Genomic DNA, 6,204 nt, shown 5'->3' on the forward strand with positions numbered 1-6,204 from the left:
ACATGAGAGTGAAAACCAGCAGGGTAGACGCTGCAAATAGAAACTCCGTAAACAAGGTCCCATATTCACACTTAGGGTTTTCTAATTAAATCTCTTTAATCAAAGTAATACCTGCACACATTTTACAAAATCAGTTGGTTTTCCAAGGCTTTCAATGAAAATTGCCAGTTCCATTCTCTACCATGGAGGCAAACTTTCAACTTTTTAGCCTTTTCTTTTGATATATGTACCTTCATATGTTAATAATTTGGTTATATATTCTTGAATTTTTTGTTTTAGTTTTAAGCTATCTGTTTAGTCTAGCTAGCGCCTTTCTGCTGTGAAATAAGGGAAATTAGCTCTCATATGCCCATATCTACTTTCCCACTCCCTGCCTTCCAGTGTTAATCCATATTCAGTGTTAACATGAGGCTGACTATGTAAATATTGCCACAGAGGCAACAGCATAATAAGAGTAAAAACTCTGGAGGCAGATTATCTGAATTTGAATCCTGCCTCCACCGCTAGCTGTGTGTGTTAGACTAAATAATATCTTCTCAAAGATGCCAATGCCCTAATTTCCAGAACCTGTGGCTAGTTTACTCTGCATGGTAAAAGAGACTTTGTAGATGTGATTAAGTCAAGGATTTTGACTAATTATCCTGGGTTACCAGGTGGACCCAGTGTAATCATATGTCTTATTAAGAGGAAGGCAGAAGAGTCAGAGAGAGAAGATGTAAGGATGGGAGTAGAAGTCAGAGGGAGAGAAGATGCCTCACTGCTTACTTTAAAGATGGAGGAAGAGGCCATGGGCCAGGGAACGTAGGTGGCCTCCAGAAGATGGAAAAAGCAAGGAAATGAACTCTCCCTTAGAGCCTCCAAATAGAACGCAGGCCTGCAGACATCTTGATTTTTGCTCATTGAAACCTATTTTGGACCTCAAGGCTCCAGAACTTCAAGATAATAAATGTATATCGCTTTAAACAATTAAGTTTGTGGTACTTTGTTAGAGTAACAAGAGGAAATGAATACACTGTGTGACCTTCAACAAGGTCCTTTTGCCAAAGATTTCTTATCTGCAAAATTACTTCCCTGATGGACCAGTGGTTAGGAATCCACCTACCATTTCAGGTGGCAGAGGTTCATTCCTTTGTACAGGAAGCCTCCACGTGCCACTGGACAACTAAGCTCATCCTCCACAAGGGAAGCCATTGCAGTGAGAAGCCCGCACACTGCGACTAGAGAGTAGCTCTTGCTCCCCACAACTAGAGAAAGCCTGCACGTAGCAATGAAGATGCAGTGCAGTGACAAATGAATCAAATAATTTTTTAAAGCCAAGAGGTAAATTTCAATTAAAAAAAAATGAGCTACTAAGAGGATCGTGCATGCATGCTAAGTCACTTCAGTGGCATCCGACTCTTTGCAACCCCATGGACTGCAGCCCTCCAGGCTTCCCTGTCCATGGGACTCTCCAGGCAAGAATACTGGAGTGGTTTGCCATGCCCTGCTCTAGGGGATCTTCCCGACCCAGTGATTGAACCTGAGTCTCATGTCTCCTGCATTGCAGGTGGGTTCTTTACCACTGAGACACCTGCGAAGCCACTGTGAGGATTAAAGTTAATAAATGTAAAACAGTTGAAACAGTGCCTAACACACAGTAAGTGCTGTATGTGTATTTGCTATTATTGTTTGTAGCTAAGCCACCAAAAGTAGTATGATTTTGTGCCTTTTCTTTTTCTTGCACTTATTAGTCTGCATATTCATAGAAGACCCTCTTAGTCTTCTATGAATTTATCACTAACTCATCTGAAGCTATAAAACTGCTTGTTAGTACAGCCATACATATAGCTGACATATCCATTCAATTATTTTCTTTTACTGAGATACAGTTGTGTCCAGTGGTTAAGATTTTGCCTTCCAATGCAGGAGGTTTGGATTCAATCACTGTTGGGAAGCTAAGAGTCCACGTGCCTTGTGGACAAAAAACCAAAACATAATACAGAAACAATATTGTAACAAATTCAGTAAAGACATAAAAAAATTTTAAATAAACTAAAAAAGAAATGTGTTTTTGACAAGACCTATTTATTTAATCAGATAAAGCTTTAAAAAAAAAAAAAGTGCTTAAAACAAGAGTAGACAATCCTGAAAGGACATATATCTTATAACCCAGGTTGGAAATACATGAAGGATTATGACTAGTGATTCTAGTTGTGCCCATAATGACCCTGGGGATGGTACCCCCTTCCCACTGTTCACATTATTCATGTCTCTGTTCAATGCTCCTTCTTCAAACAGCTCTTAAACTGTTAAACCTAAAACAGCCATTCCCTTAACCTTGCTTTATTTTTCTTTGTAGTGCTTAGTCAAAGCATAGCATTTTATTATTTTTTAAAAAAAATTTTCATATTGGAGTATAATTGACTTACAATGTTGTATTAGTTTCAGGTGTACAATAAAGTGATTCACGTATATCTATTCTCTTTCAAATTTTCTTCAAATTCTTCTTAAAATTTTTCAAATTCTTTTCCCATTTAGGTTATTACAGAATATTGAGTAGAATTCCCTGTACAATACCATGTCTGAAAGATTGCAGAGTAGAAGAATGTACACTTATCTTCCCCTGTGAGAACACCGCTAAACAACCATTGACAGGATGATGTTGGAACCCACGAAAAAAAGATACCCCGTCCAAGGACAAAGGAGAAGCCGCAGTAAGATGGTAGGAGGGGTGCAATCATGTTTAAATCAAGCCCCATACCCACCAGAGACTCTTGGAGGGCACAAAGAAAAACCTTGTGTGCACCAAGACACAGGGAAAGGAGCATTGCAGCCCACAAAAGACTGAGCCAGACCTGCCTGTGAGTGTTTGAGGGTCTTCTGCAGAGGCCTGGGTCAGCACTGCAGTACATGAACACTGGCAGCAGCAGTCCTGGGAGGTGCGGCGTGTGGCATGAGTCCTCTTGAAGGAGGTCACCATTAGCCCCACCATAGAGCTTCCAGTCATCTGAGTTAAATTCACCCATTCCAGTCATTTTAGTTCACTGGTTCCTAAAATGTTGATGTTTACTCTTGCCATCTCCTGTTTGACCACTTCTAATTTACCTTGATTCATGGACCTAACATTCCAGGTTTCTATGCAGTATTGTTCTTTACAGCATCAGCCTTTACTTCCATCATCAGTCATGTCCACAACTAGATATTGTTTTTCCTTTGGCTCCATCTCTTCATTCTTCTGGAGTTATTTCTCCACTCTTCTCCAGTAGCATATTGGGCACCTACCGACCTGGGGAGTTCATCTTTCAGTGTCATATCTTTTTGCCTTTTCATACTGTTCATGGGGTTCTCAAGGCAAGAATACTGAAGTGGTTTGCCATTCCATTCTCCAGTGGACCACATTTTGTCAGAACTCTCCACCATGACCCGTCCGTCTTTGTTACTTTGCCAACAAAGGTCCATCTAGTCAAAGCTGTTTTTTACAGTAGTCATGTATGATGTGAGAGTTGGACTATAAAGAAAGATGAGCACTGAAGAATTGATGCTTTTGAACTGTGGTGTTGGAGAGGACTCTTGAGAGTCCCTTGGACTTCAAGGAGATCAAAACAGTCAATCCTAAAGGAAATCAGTCCTGAATATTCACTGGAAGGACTGATGCTGAAGCTGAAACTGCAATACTTTGGCCACCTGATGCAAAGAGCTGACTCCTTAGAAAAGACCCTGATGCTGGGAAAGAGTGAAAGCAGGAGGAGAAGGCAATAACAGAGGATGAGATGGTTGAATGGCATCACCAACTCTATGAACATGAATTTGAGCAAGCTTCAGGAGTTGGTGATGGACAGGGAAGCCTAGCATGCTACAGTCCATGGGGTCACAGAGAGTTGGACACAACTGAGCAACTGAACTGAACTGAACTGAGAGCTGCTGGTAGGTGATCTACAAACTGGAGAACAATTATAGCAAAGAAGTTCTCGCACTGTTGTGAAAGTTCTAGGCCCCAAAACAGCCTTCCCAATATGGGAATCTTTGGCAAAGGGCCTGGGAATCCTCAGGGAATCTGACTTTGAAGGTCAGTGAGATTTGATTACAGAACTTCCACAGGACTGGGAAACAGAGACTCTTGGAGGGCACAAACAAAACCTTGTGCTCAACAGGACCCAGGAGAAAGGAGCAGTGACCCCACAAGAGACTGAGCCAGACTTGCCTGTGAGTGTTTGGGAGTCTCCAGCAGAGGCATGGGTCAACTATGACTACCACAGGGTCAGGGGCTCTGGCAGCAGCAGTCCTGGGAGGCTCAGGGTGCTGGCCTAAGTCCTCCTGAAGGAGGTGGCCATTATCCCTACCATAGAGCCTATAGTCTACCATAGAGACTGCAAATTCTAGGACTGGGCTGCCTCAGGCCAAACTACAGGGAGTGAGCACAGCCCCACCCATCAGCAGATTAAAGTAGGTCATTGTTCATTATCTGTTTTACATATAATATTGTGTACATATTAATCCCCAACTCCTAATTTATCCCTCCATCCACCTTTCCCCTTTGGTAACCATTAGTTTTTTAATTTAGTATGTGAGTCTGTTTCTGTGTTGTAATTAAGTTTATTTTTTATCCTTTTTTTAGATTCCACATATATGTGATATCATATGATATGTCTTTCTCTGACTTATTTCAGTATAATCTCTAGGTCCATCCATGTTGATGCAAATAGCATTATTTCCACTCCTTTTAATGGCTGAATAATATTCCATTGTATACATGTACCATATTTTCTTTATCCTTTCATCTGTTGATGGATATTTTGGTTGCTTCCATGTCCTGGCTATTGCAAATAGTGCTGCAGTGAACATTCAGACGCATATATCTTTTTGAATTACTGTTTTCTCCAGATATATACACCAGAGTGGGATTGCTGGTTCACCTGGCAGCTCTAGTTTTAGTTTTTTAAGGAACTTCCATATTGTTCTTTAGAGTGGGTGTACCAATCTACATTCCCACCAACAGTGTAGGAGGGTTCCTTTTTCTTCACACCTTCTCCAGCAATTTGTTTGTAAACTTTTTGGTGATGGCCATTCTGACTGAGCTGTTTTATTATTTATTGTTACTTGTTTATTGTCAGTTTCCTCAGCTACAGAATAAGCACCCCGGATGCAGCTTCACTGTCTTGTCCATATCATACACTCAGAGCTTGGATTGGAGCTTGGATCATTATCAATCACTTACTTAGCCTCTACTTTATGTTATGTATACAGCTAACATGAGAGGTAGGGAGGAACAAAGATGTATAAAAACTTCCATAAAGAAATCCCACTCCCTGAAAGGATAAACTTCTAAGTCTTGGCAAGTAAAGACTGGACATCGTAAATCCAAGGGGATAGTAAGGTTTTATTTATTTTTTAAATATTCAGGAAGCTAGATTTGTCTCTGGACATATGGAAGAGTCCCTCTGCTTCCCTCCAGCCCCTCCAAAAAGCCCAAGTTCCCAAACTTTTTTCAACGGAGGGCTACATCAGGGTCCAGCCAGCCTTGCTCAAAGAACCTCTCGGTAATTGACAGCTGGGGAAATCCCAGGGAAGCCCGCCTCCATGCCCCGTTCCCCACTCCCCACCCCCACCTCCCCACGCTAGGCTGAGTGGCACAACCCGGTAGAAGTGGCTGCTGTTTTAGCCAATGGAAGGAAACGGGAGCAGGAGCCTGTGTAAACAAACCCAGAGATGCTGGGCCTTGGGCTCCTCCCCGACGTGGGGCCGGACGGATCCTTGGCCCAATGCCTTATCCGGGAAAAGCATAGCGTCCATTCAACCTATCAGAGCTGGTGCCTCTCGCAAGGAAACGCTCCACCGGGAGGGAAAGAACGAAGGGAGCGAAAAGACAGACATTAACACCAATCAGAAGCTGAAATTTCTGAGGGAGTGGGCGGGCACTGCTTCACATTTAGGCCAATAACCAGCACACGTGCCCTTCTAGGTGACTGAGCGGCATCCTCTTTTGCCCAATAGACAAATGGGGCGGTGCCCAGCAACCAATGGCTTGGGTTCGGGGGCGGGGTGAGAAGCCAGTGTGCAGTAAGAGGTAACCTGACTAGGGGTAGAGGCGCTCCCCCGGTTCTGTGGCTCACGCTTTGGTACTAGGGACCGAGACTGTTCTGGCGACGGCGACCTCTGCGGCGACGGCTGAGATTCTCGAAAGAGTAGAGGAGGACGGTCCGGAGGAGGGGCTTCTAGTTAACGCAG

At 43.0% G+C, this 6,204-nt stretch overlaps 1 protein-coding gene across 1 annotated transcript in view; it reads left to right on the plus strand.

The window, feature by feature from the left end:
* The first annotated feature begins 6,037 nt into the window (after positions 1–6,037).
* The window catches only part of PAIP2B (poly(A) binding protein interacting protein 2B), a 46,385-nt gene continuing 46,218 nt past the window's right edge, over positions 6,038–6,204 (plus strand). The window contains exon 1 of the mRNA XM_010829790.1: positions 6,038–6,204. The gene's annotated coding sequence lies outside the window, so the exon portion shown is untranslated.

Source organism: Bison bison, unplaced genomic scaffold, assembly GCF_000754665.1.
Source record: "Bison bison bison isolate TAMUID 2011002044 unplaced genomic scaffold, Bison_UMD1.0 scf7180017864508, whole genome shotgun sequence".
Classification (NCBI taxonomy): Eukaryota; Metazoa; Chordata; class Mammalia; order Artiodactyla; family Bovidae; genus Bison; species Bison bison.